The sequence below is a fragment of the Andrena cerasifolii genome, chromosome 11 (assembly GCF_050908995.1).
Source record: "Andrena cerasifolii isolate SP2316 chromosome 11, iyAndCera1_principal, whole genome shotgun sequence".
Taxonomy (NCBI): domain Eukaryota; kingdom Metazoa; phylum Arthropoda; class Insecta; order Hymenoptera; family Andrenidae; genus Andrena; species Andrena cerasifolii.
The window spans coordinates 2,609,885-2,623,340 of NC_135128.1; the positions used below are offsets into that span (position 1 = coordinate 2,609,885).

General features: G+C 35.5%; 1 protein-coding gene across 1 annotated transcript in view; it reads right to left on the minus strand.

Annotated features, from left to right (window-relative positions):
• Nucleotides 1-12,829, minus strand: part of LOC143374550 (echinoderm microtubule-associated protein-like 2) — a 129,395-nt gene extending 116,566 nt beyond the window's left edge. Inside the window, exon 1 of the mRNA XM_076822759.1 lies at nucleotides 12,311-12,829. The gene's annotated coding sequence lies outside the window, so the exon portion shown is untranslated. The remainder of the gene's footprint in view (nucleotides 1-12,310) is intronic.
• Nucleotides 12,830-13,456: the final 627 nt, after the last annotated feature.

Sequence of the window (13,456 nt, forward strand, 5' to 3'; positions counted from 1 at the left end):
GTATAACAGTACATATAAATATATATATTTAACATTTTGTATAACAGTACATATATATATTTATATATATTTAACATTTTTCAAGACAGTACATGTCACTTCGTAATCCCTAAATTATCGTAATTTAATTTTTAAAATCTTTTAATAATAGAAGGTTATGCAAAAATAACAATCTTTGAGTGTAATGTAAAATGAGAAGGAGTTAGGTATTACTGTAAAAGAAAGTAATTATTGGGTTTAGTAACATAAAAAGTTTTTACGGCTATACACTTCATTCTACATACACCTATCGATAATTCAAAGAAAAACCTCCCTCTACTTTAAACTGAAAAAACACGAACTATATAATAAGGCTGTTCGAGTACTCGGAAAAAGCGAGCCGAGCCAGGCTCGGTTTTTCGAGCCGAGCCGAGTACCCGTAAAAACCGAGTGGCTCAAATTCTTTCGAGCGGTCCGAAAAAATCGAGAAGCTTGAACTTTTTTCGAGCGGCTCAAGTATACTTGGAGGAGATCAAAATTTTCGAGCAGCCCGACTGTGTCGAGTACCTTGAAGCTAGAAGCTTGAACGTTTCGGGCAATACGAATGTTTCGAATACTTTAGGTTACGTTTATCTACGGGAATGTAAATAAGGGTTCTCAATAAGTTATGTGAATAATTAAAATGCAAGCTGTAAATGGAAATATTCTGTAACTTTTGAAAATAAGTACTAAACTAAAATCTTTCTTTTTTTTCATTTTTTTGTGTATTTATGAATATATTCATACACTTCTCTTTATGTTATCCTTCTTTTCTTCTTACTTTTTTCTTCGTAACCTAAAATACTCGAAACATTCGTATCACCCGAAACGTTCAAGCTTCAAGCTACTCGACACAGTCGGTTTGCTCGAAAATTTCGAATATTTTAGGTTACGTTTATCTACGGGAATGTAAGTAATGGTTCTCAATAAGTAATGTGAATAATTAAAATACAAGCTGTAAATGGAAATATTCTGTAACTTTTGAAAATAAGTAGCAAATTCAAATCTTTCTTTTTTTTGTATTTATGAACGTATTCATACACTTCTCTTTATGTTATCTTTCTTTTCTTCTTACTTTTTTCTTCGTAACCTAAAATACTCGAATCATTCGTATTGCCCGAAACGTTCAAGCTTCAAGCTTCAAGCTACTCGGCTCAGTCGGTCTGCTCGAAAATTTCGATCTGCTCTAACAAGGAAACATCCCGAACCCGGAAATTCAAAAAATTCTAAAACTTTGTGAATATGTAGGGAATTTCCTCCTGATTACAACGGAATTTTTGTTTGCTGCCCAAATTCACTCTAAGGGGGTGTAATTGACCCCTGAAAATCCGGTTATTTTCCGATTTTGTGTTATAACTCGTGGACTGTAAAATATTTTTTTTTACCAAATGATAGATCTAATTAAAAGAAGTAACTTTTGTCTTGAAACTTTTTTTCTTTCTCTTACAGTTCCCGAGTTATAACACAAAATCGGAAAATAGCCGAATTTTCAGGGGCTAATTTCACCCCCTTCGAGTGAATTTGGGCAGTAAACAAAAATTGCGTTGTAATCAGGAAGAAATCCCCTATATATTCACAAAGTTTCAGATTTTTTTGAATTTTCGGGTTCGGGATCTTCCCTTGTAAGTATATTCGAGTTGCTCGAAAAAAATTCGAGTTTCTCTGTTCTTTCGAGCCGCTCGAAAGAATTCGAGCTTCTCGGTTTTGTCGAGCCGATCGGTTCCTTCGAGTTACTCGGTTTTTACGAGTACTAGGCTCGGCTCGGAAACCGAGTCTCGGCTCGGTCCGAACTTCAAGCTACTCGAATATTCGAGTACCTACTCGAGTAGCCTTACTATATAACGTTCTAAAAAATAGTATTCTCTTCCACCTTGATTTATTTTTTTAAGTACCTTACTATCAGTATAATTAGTTCATTAACAACATTTTTTTATAAGTTTCCTCGAATCCTAGTAATTGATTATCTTTCCTATCCCACAAATGTTCATAAATATATCCACGTTTCAAATAATAAACGCATTTCCTTTTTCAAAAGATACTTTAAGCATGTTTAGTGTTTGCAGCTCATTTTCAAACTGATTTAATCACTTCCAAAAGTAAACGAATAACAAGCAATAAATTAAGTAAAATTGTAGGTATTCGAAATTCAAAAAACCCAGTTTACTTCAAACGAAAATTTAAAACCCTTTGCTTCGTCATAATACAGTACAAATATCAAGCAAACTATGACCACATTTGTGTGCTGATATTTTCACCAGATTACAACTGGCACGGTATATTCAACAGAATAGTTAACAACCTCCTCCGTTTTGAAGTCGGTTAAAAAAAGAACAGAAGACTGTTACATGATGCTGAATACAAGAAACCTTCAAATTCTCAGAAATTCATTTGTCTGGGAACTAACACCGTCACGCAGCTTAGAAGCGGGAAGTTCAAGAAGGATTCCATTGCTTCAGCTTCCTTTCAAGTTTAGGGCAAACGCACGAGAGTCTCGTATGTACGCGGATGTTTGGCTAAAGTAACGCGACCAAGATTTCAACCATTCCGTATTGCCAATTACGAGCTCAGCTTCTGACAATGAGCCAATGGCGTGCAGTGTTTCTCACGACATTCAACACCGTAATTTCTCTCGCCATTGTCTAACTGCTGTGAGTCGTGACGCGTAAAGAGCAGGTCTCTCATCATCGCCGTTGGAACAGTAAAAAAAAAATAATAACAAAATCTAACGGATATAGAAACAAATTTCTGTTAATTATTTTCCGTGATTCGCGTTGCTACTCTCTCACGAGGAGGCTAGGTTCTTAAGGTGTTACGCATTGATTTTAATGAAACTTTGTAGGAAGCTGAGCTGAGCAATAGTGAGGTCTCCAATGCGCAGGCTCGTGCAGAAGATGGTTAGCTTCGGATGCATTCGGTTTGCGTCGGCTCGGCATTAATGGCTGTGTTCGGAACATAACCACTTTACTTTTGCTGTTTCGTGAATAGTCAAACGTGTAGGAGTCGGAAAAAGAGAGCCACGGCGTCGGGAATCGAACCCGAGCCGTCCGCGTGCTGATCAGTCGTGTTTGCCACCACGGCTACGCTGACTCTCCACGGTCCCTGTCTTCCGAACTCCTCATATGTGGACGCCACCTATGGGCCTTATCGCACACCATAGGCCGTTGCCTAAATGCCGGTTGCCTACTACAAACGCGATATCTACAAGTACGATTTTATTTAAAACAGCTGCATACGATCTACTAATTTTGTTAAATATAGCATACGTGATACACTGAATTTGGAATGTAAGTCAGTATAACCATACCAACTAACAAGGGGACCCTACAGCTGCATCCCCGGGGATTTTAATGAAGTTTTAGGAGATGAATCTGGAGGTCATCTGGATGACCTTCTGCAAAATATTTTATGCCAATGAGCATTGTTTATAAACAATCGATATGTGTCCGTTAAAAGCAGTTCACTTAAACATATTTCATGAAAGTGAGTTGGGTGAGTGCCTATAGCGCTTACTTCCCAACCAAACGACACGGTTTCAGATTCTGTCATCCTAATTAATTTTGTTTTCCCCTTTCTTTAAACTCTTATTTTGAATAATTAAATTTCAGACTGCTTTGTTTAAAAAATATTGTAATTTTTTAATATAAATTTTATATATAAACATAATAAAAATACATAAATTTTTATACACGTACAAACATAACTTGTACTATAAAGACACTGTAAATTATATATTTAATATGAATTTTTTTCTTTTTTTTACAAATGTACGTATTTACGCAAATATATATAAATTTTAGGATAGATAGGTAGATAAATAGTTGTAAAGTTACACAGACGTGAAGGTCATCCAGGTGACCTCCAGATTCATCCCCTAAAATTTCATTAAAATCCCCGGGGGTACAGCTGTGGGGTCCCTTTATAAGTATCTCTCATAATTATATAGCGTCATTCTATTTCCGAATAGCACCGAAGAGGAACGGAGTTACCCGATTTGCTTGTATCATCCCGCGAACCTTGCAACCCCCCTCCGCTGACGCTCAGTATATATAAGTTTGTGGTGGGGATAGTGGGGACTTTTGCCAGGAGATCTAGTATCGAGGCATTACTGTTCGATAACTGGCAACTAGGGACATCCCACTCCCAAGTAGGTGAGCTTTTATTTCCCATCCTCTCTTCTTAAGGGGTCATGCCTAGTTGCCAGACAAAAAAGAACGTCAGTTTCGGGAATTTTTTGTGAAAAATGTGATGTATGTTTCTTAGAACTATTTCCTCATTTTAGAAGTACATATATTCAGCAACCCTCAGGAATTTTGTTATAGCAAAATATTAAATAACGAAGGAATAACAGCCACTATCGCGGAAGCTGTTTTTATAATGGCGCTGCTCGGTGAGCACAATTTCTCCAAACCGGATCATATGAAAGCAGAAAGTGAAGTAGATTCTTTTAATATATGAGTTTATCTGGTTCGTGAACGACGGATTTTAAAAAAAAATTATTTCAAACAAAATGGCGGCCGTTTAACGCAAAATCATGATTTTTCGATGTCTCAGTTGTTCGTTTTTCGTGAATTAAAAATAGAGTTTTCGTCAGAAACAAAAATCCTTCTTTCACGAACTAGATAAACTCATATACTAACAGAATCTTCTTCACCTTTCGATTTCAGATGATCCGGCTTGGAGAAATCGTGCTCATCGCAAAAAAAAAATAGCTTCCGGAAGAGTGGCTGTTATTCGTTCATTTGTTAATATTTTCCTATAAAAAAATTACTGAGAGTTGCTGAATATATGTACTTATAAAATAAGCAGATAGTTATAAAAAATATACATTAGATTTTCCACAAAAAAATTGTGAAAATCACTAAATTCCTAAAACTCTCAGTATTGCTTGGTATACTTATACATAGACGATATCCTTATTATAAATTATTTATGCATTGTTTATAATCACTTTACTTTTAATTTTAATTTCCAAAATTTTCGCAAAAAGTTCCTTTTTCCCAAACAGTAGAAAATTCTGCCACACACGATCTTTGTTTACAAACAACACAATCGTTTCATTATTCTAAAAAATAGTTTTCTGACCGTCATTATCACCATTTGCTCCAGATAATTGAGATTCCGCTGTACCATTTTTAAAATTCGGTAATACGTTCTATTTCATACTTACCACCTATATTTTCATGAAAACAAGAAAATCAGATAACAATCTGAGCAAATTTCATCTGCGATTTCATAAGTTTCCGAATTAATTATTACGAATATATCTTTGGCGATAGCGAAAAGTAGGTTAGAGTGTATTTGCGGCCTGTTGCACAAGTTTCGTGCGACGAAGTCTATACGCGAACCGTTTTACATTCGTTTAGAAGAAAAACCGTTTTCACACTCGTTAGGAACGGCTTATAGGCAATAGGTGTATATGGTAATCCCTTCGTTGCTGTGGGAATTGCTTTCACCGGTCTCGCTGACGAAGTAAAAGCACAGGTAAATACGCGAGTGCAAGGAAATCGCGCAACGCGTTATGCTTTCTGTCAACCGTATCCCATTGCAACAAGCAGTACTTAAAAAAAAACAAAAATCGCGCGCGTCACTGTGCTCTTGTACAGATATGGATACCTGGTTATCGTATTTCAAGTAATTACAGCAGGTGGAGCTTGCAATAAAGATAGTTTTGCAAAGAAATAGCAATGTGCAACAGTGCAACTATCATTTTGCACATGGGAGAAAATTCCTTTCGCAATTAAGTATTTAAAATATGCTACACCACATATTACGATTTTGTTATTATAGATTTTATTTGCATAGAATATAACGTTATTCATTTAAAATATTTCTTCTAGTCTAGGTATTTTAATTTTTATTATTTTTTTTAATACTTCAACTTTGATTTGTCTGTTGCGCATATTTTAATTCCCACTCTAAATACTAATATTGTATTTAGCATAGAGTCTTTTTCATTAATACGGGGTTTGCATAAAATTTAACGGTATTCAGTTTATATATTTCTGCTACCTCAGATGTTTCAATTCTTTTTATTACGTGATGTTATAATTTTGGCTATACTTCCGAATGGCCCCAGTGGCCGGTCGACACGAGATTTGTGGGGAGGGGTGGGGAGGGTATTGGACCCTAAATCTAAAATTATTGCTTCGGGAATTTATTAGTTTCAGAGATATTAATACAAAAAACTTTTAGTATGTCTGTTGACTTATTGCGACATAACGCATTCCACTTTTCAACTTGTTCCGGGTATTAGTATTGGTTGGGGCTAGATTAGTGCAGGGGGGGGGGGCGTAAAGCATGGTAGCGAACCGATGTGAGTTTCAAGATTTGAATCAGAAACTTGCGGAAACTCGCTCCATCCTTTATACAGGATGGATACCTATTGTTCTATTTATAGTCAATATTCTAGGGTGGTGGTGGTGGGGGGGGGGGGGGGTGAGGGTGATTCAAAATAAGACGAAAATATACAATACAATTTTTTAATATTGCGCTTCGTTTTCGAGAAAATTTACTTTGAATTTCAGCTAAATACGCGTGCCATTTAGACGCCTGAGGGGCCCGCGAATGTGAGGGGAACGCGTCCAACTGTCCCTACAAACGAATCGAGGGGGGGGGCAGGTTGGATCCCCGTTAGGGCTACGTATACGCAGTTAAGAAAAATAGTTTGTAAAAAAAATTGACAATAATTTGTTATTAATATTTCGGAAACTAATAAATATCCGAAGTTACAATTTTAGATTTAGGGCCCACACCCCCTCCCCACCCCTCCCCTCAAACCTCGTGTCGATCGACCACTGGGGCCATTCGGAAGTATATCCATAATTTTAATTACCTTTCCATTTGCATTCTTCTATTTCAGATATTTTAATTTCCATTCCAGATCCTGTTATTGTATTTTACCCAGAACGCATATTTCATTATTCAAAATTTTATAAAAAATTTAGCATTATTCGTTTAAAGCAGGGCTCTCCAAGGTCGCTTACGCGTAAGCTCGGGGTTCTCCCACTCTCATCCGCGTTGTCAGGGATACCGCGCGACGCTAACCGCGGAGACGCTAGCCGGGCTAGCCCGTCATGGCAACCTTCGTAGCGTCGCGCGGTCTCCTTGACAACGGAAGGCACGCTGCGCGAAAGAACGATTGGAAGGGGAAGCAGGCGCGTGAGGGGCCCCTACGCTGAAAAGCTTTAAACCATTAAAGCTTTCTAAGTATCTACTGTGCGTAAGTACGTTTTCTAGTAAAGTGACGATTTCATATTGGTAACGTTCTAAAAGTGAATAATTTCGTGGTGGGCTTATGCACTGTTGGATAAATGGTAAAAATCAAGTTTAAAGCTTTTCCCGCGCGCCCATAGGTGGCGAAGAGGCGGTCACCGATCGATGTTAGATCGTTTCTTTAGCTTAGTTTATGTTCTTTTTCGTCGAATCCTTCTTCCGCTTTGAGTTGTCCAAGAAGAAGGACGTGTATCAGTATTTAACGCTTCCTCAAATAAGGTTCAACCGAATTTTGTTAACATTTCAGTATTAAGTACAAAGTGATAAAAGCTAATGTAGTAGCGGAACTGAATAAACCTGTTAGTATTCCAAAGTCTCCCCATTTGTCTAATCAAAATCCAACATGCACCAAAAAAAATAAATTGACCAAAATGCTTGTTCGTCATTATGGATACATACATAAAGTTTTTTCCTATATTCATCAAAATATGAAGATGTGTACAAAGAGTAAATAAATTAAATGCAGTCATAGAAAATGAAAGCAACATTTGTCTTCACGACTGAAATGGCGTTACTGAAGAAACAGAGAATGGCTGTTGATCAATACGTATCGATTTGCGTCGTTTTACGTAAACTCAACGATAATTTCTTATCACTTGACGTGTTCTAATATCTTGTGTACTGATATTTCCAAGAGATTTTATATTTATAACCAGCACGTATTTTCTTAATGTTATTGAGTTACTCGGAAAATATTTCTCATTAGAGAATTGACTAAAAAAAATTGGATTCAAACATAATTTGCAAAATACCACTTAGTGTAAGTGTTGGAAAAAATTCTATCAAAATTTGCATACTCTGTTCATCATTTAGAAATTTTGAATTTTTAAATCAAATATACTTTTTGTTAAGTAAGAAATATGTTAGGTACTTAATATTGTCAAAATTTACATTTAGTTCTTTAATTTTGTACAGATAATATTTCCAATGAAAAAAATATCATTGCTCTGTTATTCTGTTCCTTGCACTACCTAAATACTGTTTTGGAAAATGATGTACAGTTTTAATAAAATATTCAGTAAATCTGATTTTCAAAATTGAAATTAATACATAATGACGATCGTTTCTGGCAGTTGAAAGTACACTTCTATACTGTTGTTATCCATAAATATTGCCAAACAGCAGCAAATGATTTTATGATTCTGACACTTGATTGCAGACCCAGTTACAGAACAATCACTTTCCACAGACTTATATAACGGCCAGTTATGCAGTGAGCGATTTGTTTTTCGCCGTATAAAGTAGTGTTCTTTAAACGCTTATTGTTAGTCTAAAATCATTTCCCAAGCTAATTGAATAACAACTGAACGGTGGAACTAGAGTGGGTAAATATTCTCGTTTCTTGTCAGTGGAATTTCAAAGCAGGGTATAAAACAATTGAAATAGAGACATTATCAATAACTGCTACTTATAAAAATTATATAATTTCAAGGAAATGACAAAATCCGTTACTGAACTCTTTTTCATTCTTTGGAATTTTCTGAAATTAAAATTTCAGAAAATTCCAAATCTTGCATTGTTTCAATATTTTGTTTATTTTCTGTTTTAGATTATTTTACAGAAACCTGAAAATCTCTTTTCAAAGAAATAAAATAATAAAGTAAAATTTTATGTTCTTAGATTTTCTGAGATTTTCTCAGAAATAATCTAAAACAGAAAATAAACAAAATATTGAAACAATGCAAGAGTCACCCCCTCCCTCTTGCTGCTTTATTATATAATAGTTTCGATATAAAATAATGCAAATAATCTCAGTTACGCTTCCTTCAATCATATATGTAAAAATACTTAAAATGTTTACATTCGATAGTATTTGGTCTTTGTGAAGAACACAGCGATTTATTGCCGCACAGGTATTCACTATATAGGATACAAGATACCTAATTATCCCTTTTCACTATAGTGGCATAGTTATTCATATGGCCACGTTAGCTTCGAATAAAAATATTACAAAGTCGTTGTAGATACGTAATATGTATTTACTAAAAAATTAGTACACATTCTTTGGAATATTGTAGCGCAAAGATGTCTCTTACAATTAGCATGCTCCAGCACGACTAAACACAGACCTCAAACGAAGTTTATTTAAACAATCGAAACCATTGGATGACGTCACATATTTTTTATAAATATTCTCATTTGGTTTGGTTCCAGCGATAGAACCTTGCAACTAGGACTAGAACTACTTGTCAAATTTCCCTGTATAGCAGAACGTCGATTAACCGAACATCAATTACCGTAAACTGGGGGAACATTGCCAGTACGGGGTAACATTGGCATCTACTTAACGTCTATTAAAAAGGAAAAGCAGAAAAATTTTATACATTTTCACACATGTATTACCATCGCAAACGATACAATGTTATAATAGGGTACCTAAACCCAAATTAAAAATGTTAATTAAAAAAAAATACATTGAACATAAAAAGAAACAAATTTAAGTGTTAATGTAAGTTCAGATGTGGTAAAACTTTAACTTTTTAGTGCTATTTTTATATGATATGTCAATGTTACCCGGTTACGGGGTAACATCGGCAGGTACTTATTTAGCATGTATTAAAGAAGGATAAGAGCAAAAATTGTATGCATTTTGACACTTGTAGTGCATTCACAAAAGATGCAAAAATGTTAATTTTTATATTATACAGCAAAATGTTCCAAAAACATGCCAATGTTCCCCCAGTTTACGGTAATTATTATTGGAACACAGAACGGAGCACGCATCTATAGCGCCACAATTAAGTCCTATGCTAAAACTGTTTACATTTTGAAACAGGTATCCGTTACGTTCCAAATGCCCGAGTTCGATATTTTGCAAGCATTACGGGTAAACACTTACCGTTAAAGCTACGTATGCCTACATTTCATTCGTAGCGTGAGTATCAAAAGAAAAAGAGTGGGGTTGAGATTGGAAGAGCAGTTAAATGCCATTGAACGTTTAGAAATGGATAGAAATGCTTCCAATTTTGCCACGGAATATAACGTTGGAAAGTGTACAACTACCGGAATTGAAACTAATGAATCGAAACTATTAGAATTTCGAAGTAAGATGAGTAAATGGCTTGGATATTGCATTAAGATTGATGAACGTACAAAAAGGATTAGATGCCGGTCAAATATTTGATTTAAGAGGATTCCGAAACTTAGCTATGTCTATTTAATAATTGTTAATTTGCTTTTTGTATTATGTAGCAATTTTTCAAAATTGTTTTATTCCCACTCATTTTATGACACAAATTTATAACTTTGGTTCTCCTAGACTGATTACCCCAAAACACTGTTCATCCAAACAAATTTGTCTCCCTATTAGGCAAATCATAGTCCCACTGTATTTGAATACTCGAATACTTAAATGAGTCAAATATTCAGCGAATATATTGTAATTTGAATATTCATTGATTCATTGAATACTCTTTAGATTTATTGGAACGAAATTTTAGCGATCAATGCTTCATTTACTGAACAATGAGCTGACAATGAGCTCGTATTATCTGAACTACTATTGAGCGTCACTCCAGTTATTTGAACACTTACAAAGAGAATAAAATTAAATATCTAAATTAAAAACAAGTATATATTTAATTATAAATGAAATGTATAAGTTTAAAAACATTAATAAGCAGAAGAACGAGCGAATTTGTATTCGAATCCACTTATCCGAATGTGAACTCTAGTTGCTTCAATGAAAAATCTTAGGCAGTGGAAAAAATCAGTGATCTATTACAATTTACATGAATGATCCAGTCATCTGAATTTTAGTCATCAGAACTTTGTGTTTTGTTCATTTTACTTACTATAGTATGAAGTCCATCGTTCTTTCAACAACTTTATTTTTGCTCAAGATAATTTACTACGTTACTATTTTGTTAAAGAAAAGCTGATGCTACTCGCACCCACGAAGCCAAGAGCATATATGTTTAAGTATATATATGTATAAATAGTTATATATACACTTTTTATTGTATACGTATAAATATATTAGATATACTCTATTTAATCATCGATCTCATTCACCGCAACGGTTCACTCGTATGTGTCATCGGCTTATTGGCTAATGACAAGATGTAATATTTAAATACATTAACAGCATCCGCATTACTCAAATAGTGCAAGTATATGAATACTATCTTACTTGCATGACAATATTCGAATACCCAAATATTCGAAGTTTATTACATCATTCGAGTACCCAAATATTCGAAATTTATTATATCATTCGAATACCCAAATATGCGAAGTTTATTATATCATTCGAATACCCAAGTATTCGAAGTTTATTATATCATTCGAATACCCAAATATTCGAAGTTTATTATATCATTCGAATACCCAAATATGCAAAGTTAATTATATCATTCGAATACCCATATATGCAAAGTTAATTATATCATACGAATACCTAAATATTTGAAGTTTATTATATCATTCGAATACCCAAATATTCGAAGTTTATCATATCATTCGAATACCCAAGTATTCGAAGTTTATTATATCATTCGAATACCCAAATATGCAAAGTTAATTATATCATTCGAATACCCATATATGCAAAGTTAATTATATCATACGAATACCTAAATATTTGAAGTTTATTATATCATTCGAATACCCAAATATTCGAAGTTTATCATATCATTCGAATACCCAAATATGCGAAGTTTATTATATCATTCGAATACCCAAATATGCAAAGTTAATTATATCATTCGAATACCCATATATGCAAAGTTAATTATATCATACGAATACCTAAATATTCGAAGTTTATTATATCATTCGAATACCCAAATATTCGCAGTTTATTATATCATTCGAATTCCCAAATATGCAAAGTTTATTATATCATTCGAATACCCAAATATTCGAAGTTCAGTCATATCATTCGAATACCGATGAAGTATTCAAATACTCTCAGCCCTGCTCCAAACTTGTGATATAGAAGAAAACGCTGATATCGAAGTAAAGGACTCGCGGAAAGTCCTTCATGGAAAGACTAGAATGATACCATTCACGCTCGTACCTGTGTGCGAAATGATCGTGCGGTATGCACGATCGCCTCGAGTGGACCTCCTCCAGGGGAACGTTAGTCAGCAGCGTAAATAACGGCAGGACAGTCGGAGGCTGGCAAGATCGTGCAGACGCACAAGTTCGTGGGTACACGTAGGTATTACCCCGGTTATTTGCACACAATCCAGCACGACGCGAATCCACGCCGTTGAGGAATTCGTTGAAAGTCCTCTGTGTCTCTCCCCTTTCCTCCCTAGCCTATGGCGAACGGTGGTGGCGACTTTTGCGTTTCGTGGGCGTCGTCGGGAGGTCGAGGTGGAGGGGTTTCCCTTCTGCCGCGATTTTTAACTTGAATGAAAGTTCTACGGCAGGAAAATCGGTGTCGATCGATTCGGAACGATTCACGGTAGGAAGCCCTCGCGGAAAGGCACCCGAACACGGCTGGGGGACACGATAATGGGCGACCACGAGAAGCAGCGCGCGGCGAAAGGAACCGCACGCTCAAGAACCCAGCCAAGCACTGGTGAGGCCAACAGGTGAGCCGTGCCAACAGTTTACGGCCAGTGACGTATCATCCGCGTGTTCTATTCAGGGCAACAGGTGTGAGATGCCGCAGTGACGTAGCATGCGAAGGTGTCAGATAGGTAGGCAGCGGGAAAAGGCTCGTGTCCAAAGGCGGTTCGATGGGACGTCGATAGTTGAATATGATTCTTCGTGTCTCCGAACAGATGTGAATTACAGCTGGAACTACATATTTGCCGATTTTTTCTGTATTCAAATATCCATCGAATAGAATTCGAATATTATTTTCAAATTCAGGCTGTAGTCAAATATGCCTCGAATAGAATTCGAATATTATATGCGAATTCAGGCTGTAGTCAAATATGCGAATACTGGAACCATTGAATATGTTTCGAATCTTGAAATATTGCAATATTTAATTCGAATAGGTGTATTTATAAGGGAACATACTAAAAGCTTTCCGTTCCCATCGATATGTTTGCAGAGCGTTAAGGAATATTACAAACATGTTTTTGGTGGTTTTACAAATAACCAATATAAGGGAATGAAAACACCTTTCAAAGTTTGCCGAAATAGCCTCCCTCTAACGAATCCCAAATTATTTGTCAACTCCAATAATATTTTAGACAAAAGTTTT